This window comes from Phaenicophaeus curvirostris, chromosome 2 (assembly GCF_032191515.1).
Source record: "Phaenicophaeus curvirostris isolate KB17595 chromosome 2, BPBGC_Pcur_1.0, whole genome shotgun sequence".
NCBI lineage: Eukaryota > Metazoa > Chordata > Aves > Cuculiformes > Cuculidae > Phaenicophaeus > Phaenicophaeus curvirostris.
In genome coordinates, this window is record NC_091393.1 from 8916150 (window position 1) to 8931755 (window position 15606).

A 15606-nucleotide genomic window follows, 5' to 3' on the forward strand; every position below is an offset into this window, starting at 1 on the left:
GCACAGATTTCTTTCAGATTTCTTCAACAAAAACACAAGGTCCTGCTCAGCCCGTTGTACCTTTTGCACAGATTCATCCTGTACACTGTATAGCTTTTGTACCTGATCAACAGTTTTGCACCCAAAGTGGGTGCTTGCAGTAGTTTTAAAATCGGTAAACAGGAAAAAAATAAATTATTCCATGATATGGTATCTAACTGTCTTGCACATGATTCTTCAGGAGGATCAAATCTGCAGTGTAGACCTCACCCATTTGCTCTTAACAATGCAAGCGCAATGCTGCAGGTCAGGGTTTTCTGAAGAGGAGTACCATGAAGGAAACCCTGCTTTAGGTTTCATAGATACTTGCTGGCAGTGGGGAAAATTTGAAAGTCAGATGAGAACTCCTGGGCTCCATTTCAGTGCAGAAGAGGAGTGAGTACCCTCCACAGAGCACAAATTCTTTCGTTCCTGCTTCACCAGCCATCACCATCTTCCACTAAGACCCTCCAAGGATGTTTTTAACCATCTCTGGGTGCTTGTTATAGCCCCACCTACTGCATCCAGAAGACAGTTCTAGTCTTCACTTCTCAGTGTCACCCAAAACGTACTAATTTGCCCTTCCAGTCTCCAAGTCAGTGTTTGCAGTCCCATTGTCCTCACTTAGTGGATTCTAATTCTCCTGTTCTGCTCCCTCTTCCTAGCTGTATTCCCTAGTCCACTAGGCACTACTCTCTCCTCCCAGCTCTTTCAGTCTCTGCTGAAGACAATCCCAGTTTGTTGCCTGGCCAGCCCAGGTCACCTCTCCGCTTGCTCCCTGTCCCAATCACCCTAAACACTGTTTCCTTCACAGCTTTCACAGTCTGCTCTTCTACTTGTTGTCCTTTCCCCTACCTCTCCGGTACTTTCTGTGCAGTCTCTACTCCATCTGCATTTGATGCAGAGAATGCCCTATATGATGCAGCCTGTGATTTCAGAATTGAAAACAAGGGACTTTTGGGCTGAGTTAGTATTCTGCCAGCCCACTGAAATGGCCACACGTGGGGTCAGATGAGAGCAGTCAGCACAGCGCAGTGCAGAGGACAGGCCAGCACATGCCTAGGGTGACTGTCCCATGAAGGGCAAAGCCAAAGAGGCCACTGTACTGACTGGTTCTAGTCTAGGACTGGCTTAGGCTGCTTTGGCACAGATTACAGGTGAGGATGTGGAGCCTCAGAGTCACAGCTGAGCCTGAGTTAACCAGCACAGGAATGGTGAAGTTTGGCCACGAAGCAAATTGCACTGTGACAGCTGCCTCCAGACAAACCGGCTGTTCATTTGAAGGGCTGATGAAGGAGCAGGAAGTGCATAGGAATGCAGACATCTGTTCAGGTCATTAATGAAGATTCTTAATGCTACTGGACCCAGTACTTTTGGTCTACAGCAGTAGTGACTGGACTTTGTGCCACTAATCACAACCCTCAGGGCATGGATGTTCAGCTAGATACTCTTCTCTGATACTCTTAGGCTTGTAGGACTCTTAAACTGCCTTGACAGTGTGCCAGTCAGTAATGGTAGGTGGCAGAAAACATTCCAAAAGCAGATCCAAAAAATACGGCAAGCAAACTATGCAAAATAGGCAGGTGTCTTGAAATCACAGCAATTACTCAAGGAATAGGTGTTTCAAGGGGCTTGACTGTCCTTTAAATTAGGGAAACCACAGTACTATTGCAAAACTCTTGCATGGGTCTGGCAATCGTGTTGTCTTCAATGAGTTGGTTCAGTCAGTAAAAATCACCTCAGAAAAGAAAGTGGATATTTTTTAGCTGGGTATGGTTCCACAAGACATATGATAGCTCTCTGCTTCCAAAAGGGTCTTCCCAGTTCCACCATGACTTTTCTTCTCCCAGCCAAAAACTTCTACCACTTGCTGTGCTTTCTTTGCTCTTTCTCAGACCTTTGCCTGAACTGATGCAATTCACTAAAATGACACAAAAATAGCTTATCCAAAGAGCTGGATAATTTCCTGCTGGTTCAGTGAGTTAAATTGAGCAAGAGTCCAAAAAGCGCTGGGTCAAGGAAGGTATTGTGAGACTGTGTGGAAGCAGTGAGCTGCTCAGTCAGCTCAACCACTCCGGGAATTCCATCCTGACAAAGCTCCTGGGAGCATCACTGTCAAGGACATCCCAGAGAAAAATTAAACTTCATTTGCAGCTGCAGCCCATTATCAAAGCAGAGAAGGGGTCTTGGCTGTGAGCAAAGCGAAGGAACAGCTTCACATAGGCTGAAGACTAAGAGAGGCCACAGGATTATTTTTTTCTCTGTTGCAGTAAGAACAGTGCTATGACTCCTGAAGTCAGACCAAATTAGGAAAGACAAAGGAAAAGATGTATTTTTATTTATAAGTGATAGATGCTTGCTAAATGAGGCTTCTATTTCTTTTATACAAAGCCCTTGCCTTCCTAGACTTATTCCTATTCTATCTCCTCCTCAGTATGTGTTAATCGTTTGTGTGGAAGAACTGTTGGATATTTATCCCAGAGATGGGATGATACCTATCAAATCAAACAATGCTTTTCTTGGTCCTTATATTAGAAAACTTTAGATCACAGTTATTACACTATCATGGTTTTTCTCCTACTTCGGGAGAAGGCACCAGTACTTCAACATTTTATACCCATTTGAAATTTAACTGAATGTCACCAGTAGGATGAAAACATATATTCAGTATTTTCAGTTTCTATAGGTTGCACCGTGGGTTGTGATTGTGAGAATGTTGCATTATAGTCAATCTAAATTATAAGTCTACAAAATGCAAAACATATATCCAGAACATGTTGTTCTAGTCTACTAGACATAAGAAAGAAAAAAAATAAAATAATGCATTTTTGTAAAAACAAGGTCAAAAATACTATGCTGATATTTTGATTGTGGTAAGCAAATTATAATGCAGTATTAGACTGTTAAAAATACAGTTCCTATATAAAGGAAATACAATCCAGACAACGTTATAGTTCTTTGAGAAAAGCAAGAATTATGCATCTATTTATTTTTAAGTAAACAAGAACAAACTTCACAGCTGCTACTTCAATTCATATTCCTGGAATGAAGCTGTAAACAAATGCTTGTATTTTTGTTTTAGAGGGTGGATGAGGTTCAGTAGCTTTTCATTGGTCTGGAAGAAGGAACATCTGTTGTGGCCATAAAAAACTTGATGATCAAGTTTACCACATCCCACATTAGCAACACTAGGCATTTAGGCTGAAATCCAGATCAGACTGAACTCAGTGAAAGTTTCGATGTTAAATTCAGGGTGGCCTGGATTTCAAGCCAAAATCCAAAGCTTTAAAAACAATAGCACAGTGAGTATTAAAAACAAAAGTAGGCTGCTCCTGTGTGTAAAAGCTGACTTGCCTAAAACAACATTCTGGTCTGGTTTACAAATAGCTTTATATTAGGAAGTATGTATCAAGACATACAGTGCTATGAAAGTGGATTGTGTGTTTAAAAAGAAAGCGTGATAAGGGCTTCTTTGATCAGATCACAATTTCGCTATCACCATAGAGCACAAGACTTTTAGAGACCTCAGAAAGAGAAATGGCTTAAGTCACTGAAGCATCTTGTCTTCTTTAACCATTGATGGATCAAGGATGCCACTACATCTTATACGTTTCTTATCAAGGGGAAAAAATGCAGGATGGGTGGATTCATAAAAATAAAGCCTTGTGCCTATACACATATAGTTCCCACCACTTAAGAGTTAATCATAGCATGGTCAAAATTTCATTCTCCAGAGCAGTCTGAGTCAGAAAATAAGAGCTCGACGTTCCTCTCAGATTTGGTTATGTCATGAACAAAACGTGGAATCAAATCTGAAATTCCTCACACAGCATGTTTATTCCTTAGGGCCTTTTTCATCTTCCTTTTCCAGTTGCCTGTCTGCCTTGATGGTTAAGACCTCACCATTTGTCCAAATGCTGTGAACTTGTACCCAAAAGGGCAAGGTAGAAGCCATGCCTAGAGCTCAGGTGCATGCACTGAGAAGCCAGCTGTGGCTACCTGAGATGCCCCCACCCCCAGGTCTTTGTACCTGCCAAAGACACCTGCCCTAAATCTGGTGGCAGAATGAGACACAAATGTCTCTGAGCTGTTTCAGTGCACAGTCCAAGAGCTTAACTCAAGCTGCTCCAACTCCCCTTGGAATTTTATGCTTTAAACACCGGACTTCATCCTGAAGAAGCTTAGAATTATATGTATTTTCAGTTTGCTGACTCCACTGTGTGGGTGGTATCCTCTGGGAGAGAGGCAATAATATTTTAAACCAATGTAGTTATTTTCAAAACAATCACTTTCATGTACCATTAGCCACAGAGGCTGGTATAAGCTTTGCTGGCTGTAGACTGGTTTAACTAAACAGTTCTTTCATATCTGCTGCAGGTTTTCATTTGCACACTGATAGCTGCAAGAAGGGCTTAGTTGTATTCTGTATTTTTGCTGTTTTTCTTTTTCTGTTTGGGGTGAGGTTTTTTTGACATGAAACGACAGTTTTCACAACTAAAGGTCAAAATTGCCTGAGTTAGGTATTGCCAGTAAGGGCAGGTAGCTGTTTAAAAGACAGGGCCAGATAAACTCACATTTTTTCTTTGGCTTGGATTTCTGAAGGCTAACATAAAACCTATCAGCTATAACGGGCGTCCTTAGCCAGCAGTGGTCAAGAAGGCCAGTAGCACCCCAGCTTGTATCAGCAGGTCTAGGGCAGCGATCATCTCCCTTGAATACTGTGTTCAGTTTTGGGCCCCTCACTACAAGAAGGACGTTGAGGTGCTGGAACTTGTCCAGAGAAGGGAAACAAAGCCAGTGAAGGGTCTGGAGCACAAGTCTTATAAGCTGAGGAACCTGGGGTTGCTTATCCTGGAGCAAAGGAGGCTGAAGGGAGATCTTATCACTGTCTAGAACTCCCTGAAAGGAAGTTGTAGCAACGTGGGTGTTGATTTCTCCTCCCAAGTAACAACCGATAGGACGAGAGGAAATGACCTGAAGTTGTGCCAGGAGACGTTTTGATTGGATGTTAGGAAAAATTTCTTTACTGAAGGAGCAGTCAAGCATTGGAACAGGTCTCCCAGGGAAGTGGTGGAGTCACCGTCCCTGGATGTGTGTAAAAGGCGTGTAGATGTGGTGCTTAGCAACATGGCTTAGTGCTGACGTGGCAGCATTAGGTTTATGGTTGGACTCGATGATCTTAAAGGTCTTTTCCAACCTAAACAATTCTGTGATTCTAGGATTTCTTGAAGTCTGCACAGCAAAACGTAAACAGAATTAAATCTCTGGTGTTACTGATATTCAATACTTTTAATACAATACTTACTCTTGCTTGCTCTTTCTTCTATATTCAAACTTCTTTAGTTTTGTAACAGCAAGGGAAGTGTCAAATAGGAGAGGTCTTACCTTGAAGAAAAATGCCTTGAACCTCTCCCACTCCTCCAACAAAAAAACTTTCCTCAACTATGGCCTTTTATTGCTTACACCATTAAATTTACATGTCTGTTCGAACCTACAATGTGGTTGTGTATTTCACATTATACTACAGGTTAAATGTTACATTTATATAATTTCTGTAGTAGCAGCATCGTTACAGTCACAATGCTATACCAGCTTGAAGAGATTTGTGATGAAAATGGTCTGATCACATAGATGTCTAATCAAGACACTTGGTGGTAAAACAGCCCCTGTATTTATGCTGTAAGCCTTTATTTGTTATATTAGGGGCTTTGTTATTTGATTGTGTCTTAGATGTCTAGTCCCTTTCTCCCTCTAAAAGGCACGTTTTGTTTATTTAAAGTCAGGTAAGTTCAGCACTTCATTTCGTAGCATGATTTACTAACTGGGCTATAAATACAAACAAAGGGGAAGGAAAAAGTGATCATAAGATGCAAGTCCTAAGTCTCTTCTGCTGCCAAATCCTGCAGCCTGAGGAACGAGCTGCCTCACCCTCAGGAAGGGCAGGAGCACCCACATCAACAGTTACTGCTGGGTTTCCAGTTACACATTCATAGATAGTCATGTTGTGGACAGCACAGTAAGCAACTGCACAGAACACAGGCAGGTGTATAGTTGTTCAAAAATTGCAGGCACTTTGCACGTCATAATTTCCTCCCATTACCTGTAAAAGAGACAATTAATTCATCTCTATATTCATGAGACTATGTATTTTCCCTGTTAAATCTTTACACCGCTAAACAGAAAGTAAAAAAACCTGTTACGCTAACTTCACACATTTAATTGCTGCTCTCCTCTGTTAATTAAAAAAATGGTTAATAATATTTTTAATGTTTATGACAATGCAAAAGTAACTGAAAAATGAAATGTAGCCTGTGCTGAATTTTTCAAAGTAATGAAAAAAGTCTGAGCTTTCCTGATGTTAAAATGTCCCTTTACTAATATATATATATGTGTGTGTGTATATATATATTCCACCAGTTATTTACAGTGACATTTTCTTAGAAATAAAGTTTAATTCTGCTGTTGATTCAAACAGAACCACAGTCAGGCCCCAGCTCTTTTAGTCCCTTGGAGGAAAAAAGTATTTTGCGGCTCTTACAAATCTTTATTTCTGTTAACTCTTTGAAGCATTACAGCTGTTTGCTCATAGACAATATCTGTTTGTGGGTTAAACAGGCAGAAGATGACCACTCAACTCAAACAATCCAATATTCCATTTTCTATTATTTAAATTTCAATTTAAATATAGATGGAGATTTTTATCATATTAAATATCTGAAAGCCTCTAGCTTCTTTCATTCGGGTACGCTATTTTACAGATAGACAGCAAAATTGTGATATATCCACAAGTATCTTAAATGGATGACTTCTTTAAGGCATCACAAATTACTGTTAAATGCTTTGTTGTGGATTTTGTGGTACTGAGGAGCTATTGAGACAGGAAACTCACAGCTTACTGCATTTAATTGCAAATCTCTTTACCCTCAATGTTTCTTGGTTATTAATTTTTTAAAATCTAAAGTATGATACATTGCAGAATCATAACAACGCTTGTATTAAGTGTTGGCATTTTCCATAATACATTAGGAAATTACCTTTAAAAGAGTCATTATTTTTGCTCCTGTTACTGAACATATTTGTACGAATCATGCAAATATGAACACAACAAGCCTTATGAGTGTTCATTAATAACAATTATTTGCTTTAGGTATTCATTTCAAAATAAATATTTGCAAACCCATACTTTATTTATTCATATTGAGAATATGCAAAGCAATAGCATGCTGGCAATAGCTATTATAACACATAATGATTTTTTTTGGTCTGTGTTTAATTTATGTGATGTCACAAACTTAATAAACATTTACAGAATATGTTTACACTCATCACATTCACTCCCAGGCTTATTGCTGACAAGGAAAGTTTTACGAGTATAGTGAATTTGTATATTTGTTCGAGTTTATGTCAGTTTTCTGGAAAAAAATAAGCAGACAAGTGAAAAAGGAAAAAATATATTTGTCTGCAGGGCTATTAAAAAGAATCCTGTTTCGAGTTGACATTACGGTAAGCTTTGCTGACCTTGTATACATGAATAACTCACAAGATTGCAGTTGAACTTTTTCAGGTCAGTATAACACACATGCAGAACTTTGCCTGCGTTTTTGTGTCATTTGAACATGTGCAGTGATACACATCACTGTGAAATGAAACAAGTAGGTTTTTGTTTTTAAAGTTTGAGGAAACTAGGACATCCAGTACATCCAGAGACCTGTAAAAAAAAAGTACTGGAAATTGCAAACAGTTGTGGTCAAACTGTGCTACTGAACAAACCAGTCCAAACCGTTTTGGTTTCAACTAACAGTTAAAATGATTTTGAGGTGAAGTCACGCATTGCCCAATGACATCTGGCAGACTTAGGTAATGTGTTCTATTTGTTTCTAGTCCAAGACAGCTTGATCTTTAGTTACCCCAGCCTGTTCGTCATTCCCTAGAGTTAAGCTATTTTGGTTTTAAGCACATCATCGAGAGCCTGAGTTGCAGTTTGTTCGGGTACTTCATAACCTTATTACCTTTTCATAATTTATTATAAATATCAGATTTACTCTTTACAGAATTTACAGCATTTACTCTTTACAGAAATCTGTCTCTCCTATTGTTCCAAATCTTTTTTCTAAAACAGAAGACAGAGGTGGCTCAACATTAACAGGAGGAAGATGAGTAGACCTCAAACAGCATCCAGTTAGTGGCAAGGTGGTCAGGGCTGGTTCCTATAATTAAAAAGTTCACCTCCTACATTCTCATATACAATGTTCGTGCACCAACAGGTATTTGTGTACTCTGTAGTATGTTTTCTGTATGTTTTAGATCACATGCATGTGACCTCCCCTCTCCTTATCAATGCTGTTTACTGTATCACGTACCAAAGGCACTTGTGGGGACTTGGGTGTGACGGCAGCGCTGCATCTCCTATTCACCCATGTGGAGAAGCACCCCTTCAGAAATCTATCTTGTATATCATCCCTTCAAATCATGAGCACTAAAATTCATCCTTGCAGGGTGATCTGTACTGAACAGGGACATGGGAGAGAGCTGAGAGTGCTGTACAAAGGAACTAGAGAGATAACTGAGAATATGAAATGCTCCTTATTTCACATGCTCACCATTAGAGAACAAGAGAAGCAAATTTAACTGGAGTCTGATGAGATTTACTGTATACTTTTCTGGGACTGATTGCTTCTCTAAGCTTTCAACAAAGTTTCTGAAGAAGCAGAAAGTAGATGGTTGTGATCACCACTTTGCTGAAGGCAGCGTTGCTCAGGATTCACCATCAGCACAAGAATCAGGCCCTTCTTGTGTTCCCTGTACACTCAGTTTTTTTCTCCTCTAATGTATAACTGAGACCTTCACTCGGTTGCTAAAAACATTACCTGACTGAATGAGCTCTTTTGATTAATGCTCTCTGTAAACGCAACAGCTAGGTAGAGCAAAAGGGTGCTAAAATATATGTTAAACTGCAAGATACCATAGGGAATCTGGAAACTTCTGTGGCTTTTAAGTGTCAACAGATGGCACAGAGTGACCTACTTTAGGATAAATAAATAAAAAAAAAAAAGAAGAGAGGCTAAAGTTGCTGTGGCAGGGAGTGCCTGTGGTGGTACTGGGAAACTGAGGAGCCTGCAGAGCACAGCGGACTGACAATGGGGTGTCTCGAGGCTGCCAGCTGCCTTTGCAGCCCAGGCATCATTAGTATGTGTTGGCTGTTCCGTAGCCTACTCAATATGTGCTGGTAATATTAATCTGTGTTCCCTAGCAGCAGGTGCCTCTGTCGTAAGGCTCTCCAGCATGATTAGTTTGCAGATTGGCAGTAAGTCCAAGGTTTGAGTGAGCTGAAAGAGCAAAATGAGATTTGCAGCCCTAGCGATGTCTTTTCTGGAGTCACCCTGGATAGTGATTCTACAGTATCACTTTTTACATCTAATGGATACTTAACAAAGAACTACTTCTTTCTCCAAAGAAAAAAATACAGCCCGGTGTTTTTCAATGATCACCACAGACATAAAAGTAATTCTCACATTTTTCCACTCTCCTCTTATAGTTTATTTAAAGTATGTGCCATCCATCAATACTACTGCTAATTTCAATGGGAAAATCTCTAAATTGTGTTATTCTGATCACATCAAGTGTCCTCATTCCCCTCACTAGCTATCCTGTAAATCTCACCTATTTTCACTATCGTATCTGACCTATTCTAGAACTTCCCTTAAACAAAGAACACATAACTATTTTCAAAAGTATATAGGAAAATTAAACTTGGATAAAATTTTATACTGTGAGGCGTGGTGTATGGACAGGTCAGGTACTTCAGTGAGCTCTGCTTGTTGAGTAACGTGGTTGTGAAACTCCTGGTACTGACAAGTATCCACTTGATTTTATGGACAGCTAATGCAAAACTACCATTTGCCACCTGGAGAGCAGAATGAGTTATCTTAAGCCTGCTGAGCATCCTGTTTGTAGAACAATCTAACAAATTAATTATCCAGTATGGATCATTTAGTTTTTCTCATCTGCTCAAATTTTTTCAATTTAAATCTGTATAAATGTTTAGTTATGACTGCAGCGTATGTGCTTGGCTGCTAGTGTGTAACATAAGGACGTGCTCTCCCACCAATCTGGGACAAATCCTCTCAAGGGACACTAGGCTAAATATCCATTTGTTTTTAGATGACAACTGCCAAATTAAAACACATTAACACAATATCCATTGTGATTTTTTAATCCCTCCAGCTCATTCTTAAACATTTTATAGTTTTCAGACCTTTTAACTCAACATGCAAAAATCAGGGACAGGTTGATGTCAAAGCTTTCCCAAACTGTTTGCGTTACGAAGCTATATTTAAACAGTGTGACAAGGAGAGTTCTGTATGATGGGAAGAGGCTGAAGGCACTCGGTTATCCAACCCTCTGCCAGGCTCCATTTCAGATGATCTGAATAATTGGCCCTGAGTAACCTACTTTGACCCTGCAGCCGACCCTGCTGTGAGCAGGAGAATGGACCAGAGGACTCCTGAGGTTCTTCTCATCCCAGGAGGTAGTTCCCACTTGCATTAGACTTTAATATGGTGAGCTTTAGCAAAGTGATTTTTCTGGGCTGCCAAAGGCAGTTCCAAACCTCCAGACTTTGCATAAACTGCAGATGAAGATTAGCAAATAGACCTGCAGCTCTCCCAAACGCATTGGGATGCAGCTTACATGAGGAGCGTCTCAGATGTGCCACCTTGGAACCATACACCTCCTTGAAGGAGAAGATATTATTTCCTCAAGTAACTCATACCTATCTTCAAAAAGTACGTTTCATTTCCTCCAGCAGCTGTGATACCTCTTTCTGCTTCTTCACTTACTACAAACCATCAGCTATGGCTGCTGGATTCTCCAGGGAGCCACTCTGGCACGGTAGCTGTTATTCTGCACGTTATGCACAGACTTTCCCACGAAGCAGGCACAAATCCTCACTGCCCACCCACTGTAGCAGCACTGACATTGCTTCCTTAGCTGGAGAGGCTTACGGACTGTGAAGAGTTCACAAATAGATGGCCGGCAGCACACAATGTTTGTTTCTGCCTTGAAAAACTGCAACAAACAGTCCTTTCCATGAGTGTGTACTGCACTGAGGTGATGGTGGTGGTAAAAAAAACCCTTCTCACAAGGCAGATCTTGCCCTAATCCATGGGATGACCACCAGCTGCCACATCTCCCTTAGGTCCATATGTGGGATGCAAGCTATAGATGGGGGAATGAAGACAATGAAGGTATAAGTAGAGTTTATGGAGAAATTATTAGCAACTTCACAGTTAATGTGCAAACCTGGATCTTCGGTAAGGCACTAAGCTGACAGTTCAGTAGTGCTTAATTTTGTTATGAGTTTTCAGATCAGAGACTCCACTCACTAGCAGAAAAAAATAAGCTTGTGTGAAAGTGTCCAGTGGAATCAGGCCTTAGACTTTATGGTGATATTTTCTGAGACTGATTGCACGTTATGCTTTTTTTTTTTTTGCACTTATTTTACCTCAGAAATGCCTCTTCCATCACTTTGAATGCCCTCTCCTGGGCACTGCAGAAGCCCTGCTGTCTGGGCAGGAGACCCACAATCCCTCAAGTGGCCAAGGCAGAAGACTCATCTGGAGGTATGGTACTATATCTCACTCCATATTATAAGGGATTAAATTATTAATGAAGATTTATTTAACTTCATGTCTAAGATGGCCCTAAATTTCCATTTGTTAGGTATCTCCTTTGCTTTTATCTCCGGTGGGTTCTGTGCTCATACAGGAATATACAGTCTGCATGCAGTATGCAAAAAAGGTCTTACGAAATGACTTTGAACAAAGGCTCAGATTCCCCAAAAAATGTCAGTACCTAATTTATTCCAAGGAGATGGTGTGGGTAATAGTGTCTCTTAAATGTTTTCTTACATTTATTCCTCTCATGTTATCACTCGGCTCAAAGCAATATTTTCTATTCTTCATGTGACTAATTTTGTAGCACAAATCTAAAGCTGTCGGGCTGCAGAAATTTGGAAGTATTGTTAAGTACAAAAGATGATGTTGTGTGGTCCATAGATATGAGACCAAGCTACTCAAGAAACTTAAATAGATTTCAAAATGGAAAGTAATAAATATGACCACTGTTCACAGAATTGACGTGGTAGCTCAAGGATGCATCCCCAAGATGTAATTTCTGCAATAAAAAATACTGTAGTTTTACTGAAGAAGTGCTGTCATAATACTGTATCTATTTTGCCTGTCAGAATACAGATAACACTCTCACAGCAAGACTCGGTTTCACTCCAGGTCACTTCTAAGATACTGTAGATCAACAGGGTTATCAAGGACAAAATTACAGTCTGAGTCATTAAGGGGAAGGTTACAGTATGTGGAAAAATCAGGGTCAAGCTCCCAACCAGGGCCCTCCCATTGAGGAACAAAATTAAGACTGGCATTTGAAGATGATTGAAACCTGTTTCAAGGGATTAAATTTCTCAGAAGTATAGAACATAATAGATTATGAAGTTGTTTGAGACTTAATAACCTTATCAGAACTCACTTGCTGTCTTGAAATGAATACAATGAAGAATTTCACTTGGTATTTCATTTGGAGGAGAAGTCCTCTTCTCAGAACTCTAAATTTGGGCTTACACTTAAGTCTTTCCACTGGCAAGAGAAAATTTGACCTGACTCAGTGATGCTACAAGAAGTCCATAAGATCAGAATGGCTGTTCATGCGAGGAAACAGAGTACAAGGCCTTCAGTTTCTGGTGTTCTGTACCTAGGTGGTGTTCAAGTGCCTATGACATTGAAGAAATGTTGTGAGTGCTTTCAGAAAAGAGCTGTCAAAGCTTTGCCAATTCCATAAAATACCTAATACTCTAGAAGGCCAGGCTAAGTCTGAAATGTGATCCACACTCTAAACTTCAATGAGCTCCTCCAGCTAGATCAACAGCCAGGCTAGTTTCACAGGGTATTGTCAAAACCTTGTGTAAAGCTTAGTGAAAAGTGATGCACAGGTAAACCAGATACAGTATCCATCTGGCATCTCATACAGAAGCTCTATTTTAAAAGTCAAAAGTAACTGAAAATTGTATTTATGCATATAAAGTCATATTTTGCTGCAAGAGAGCCTTGCCATGTATCTGAACACATCACTTTTGCATATTGCTGAATGATGTCTTCATTATAATATAACTGTATTTTGAAAGTATGTTGTGCTAGAAGGCAGACAGCTATACACTGGGAAAGAATTTGTCCCAGTAGCAGATTTTATACTTAACTTCACCTTGGTTTTGACCAACTGGATAATTATATATGGGGAAAATAAGGAATATTGGACTCTTCTTCAGTTAAAAGTATTAAAGACGTTTTGATAAGCTGTAATATATTTTGTTTTCCTCTATGTAAAAGGGAATTTTCAGGTGTGACAACGTATGCCTTTTAACTGGAATGTGTTAACGGGATGGTGGTGGTTACACAGTATATGCACAGTCCAGTAATAAAGATTGATTAGTTCTAACTTCATATAGAGTGAGATTGTATGTCAAAAATATCTTGGTTTCAACAATCAGGATGCTCTTTATAAACAGGAGACTTTGAAAGGACTCATTCTCTTTTCTTAGATATGTTTGCCAATTGAGTCATGGTTCTCTTTATGCCATATGGGTTGCCTGTACATTCATGTAGCAGCTGATCATTTTTAAAAGAAATTTGTCACTTACTGGACATGTGTGTACTGCTGCAAAATGTCACCAAAGCTAAAATCCAGCAGGCCTGAAAAGTATTGCCATTTATTTATATTTATTAATGCAATAATTAACCAAATTTATTACAGATATTTATGAAAAGAAGAGTTTGAAGGAGAGATGAAAGAGCATCAGATTTTATACCATTCTCTCAGAGCTTAAAGATTTCTTTGGAGGTAAATGACCTAACACCTACTTCCTCTGTGCTGTGACTGGGTTAGTACTGAAAATCAGAGGTACCAACCTAGATAAGCTAGTTCTGAGAAACAGAAGTTATTTCTAATCTCCTCCAAAACTCTAAAAATCATTGCCAGAAATGAACATTCCCATTTCTGTTTGCTGACTGTTGAGGCTGACTTTAGACATAGGCGTCTTACTCTTAGGCCCCCGTTTATGGGATATTGTGTGTATCCTATGAGGAAAACACAGGATAGAGAACAACAACATACATTTTTACTCCTAGTTATTGCAATTTCTTCCAAAGTTCATAAGTTTGCAGTAGAAAATATGTCCTTCTATATTTTTAATACCCCAGGGACTCAATAATTAATGTCATCAGTTTGCATTTTACAAAATACACTATCTGCCAAAAGCGCACCGGATGTTTTCTTTCAGAGATGGAGGTTTCCTGCCTAATCCACTTTATCTTAATCTTCCAGCTGCCTTTTTGGTAACAAGATGAAGAAAAATAAATTAACGTCTTCGTTTTTTCTATTCCTTCCTGGTTTTTTGGGGTTTGTTTTTTTTTAGTGTTCTAACACAACAGTACAACAATGATTCAACAATATTCTGACCTAATAAATCACTGCCTGATGTTCACTTAAAATAAATGTATTGCACTGAGCCACAAATACAGCTTCGGTTGCTGCTGGCCTTGTTTTCCATCTGCAGAGCCTTTCCCCAAAACTGCCTGACGACATCCCGTAGATTATTCTGACTCACTGGGATCTCACAAAGCCTCTGCCTAACGCAGGTATTAGCAACAGCAGATATTAGCAGTGGGCATCCACTGTAAGCAGATGATAGGGAATTTTTAAGGGTCGTTGCGTCTGCGTGTGAACTAATGAAAAAATAAACACAGGGAAGGATTGGTTTAATCTGTTTACATAACTCACTTAAAATTAACTTGCAATTAGGCCCTCACCAGGAATTACTCTGTGATTATACCCTCCAGCTTCCCAATACAAGCATGGGTTCTGGGCAAGGCTGTGATGAGGGGTGAGGGGCTGCTGCTCCACTCCTGTGCAAGGCACAAGAGAGAACTTGGCAGTTCCCTGCAAAGCCTTGACACTGGACTTGTCTTACTGCTCACCTGGAACTTTATTTTAAGCTGTCGTGAACTTAAAACTCTACGCATATACTCAGTAACTCTGTCTGCTAAGTGATTATCTGTACCAGTGTCCACCCTTACTGCATAGGCATACGACACCTTTCATCTTTTGTATTAGTAGTAATGTAGTATTTTAACTTTTAATCGCTTAGTTCTTTTCCTTCCTCGTTTCTTTGTCTACAGGATTTCAACACTCTCTGGAAGTGAACCAAAAAATTACTGAATGTGCTGTGGTTACTTGTGGGCGTGCAAAAAAAAACAGCCCTGCATTTCTGGCAAGAAAGGTACTTGGGAGTAGGAAATTATGGAAGGGTGGAGACTTGCTAGAGGTCTTTAAATGGTGAGGTCAGGGGTTGCTGGCTGTAACCGAGGAAGACAACATGGAGAAAGGTTTCCAAGTGAGAAAAGAACTCCTTCCTTTGGTCACCACATATCAGCTTTCTGTTCCTCCACCTTCTGCAGTATCTTACATCTGCCCAGAGGGAAAGCACAGCCCTTCACCCTCCTTGGGGCTTAGCCCATGCAACCG

General features: G+C 39.9%; 1 long non-coding RNA gene across 2 annotated transcripts; it reads left to right on the plus strand.

The window, feature by feature from the left end:
* Positions 1–10476: 10476 nt before the first annotated feature.
* LOC138717664 (uncharacterized) lies at positions 10477–15356 on the plus strand. 2 transcript variants are annotated; one of them, XR_011336922.1, is made up of 4 exons: positions 10477–10546; positions 11527–11639; positions 13837–13923; positions 15261–15356. It is a non-coding gene; the product is annotated as an uncharacterized lncRNA (long non-coding RNA). The 2 variants fall into 2 exon arrangements; XR_011336921.1 differs by lacking the exon at positions 10477–10546 and having other exon boundaries at positions 11416–11639.
* The last annotated feature ends 250 nt before the right edge of the window (positions 15357–15606 follow it).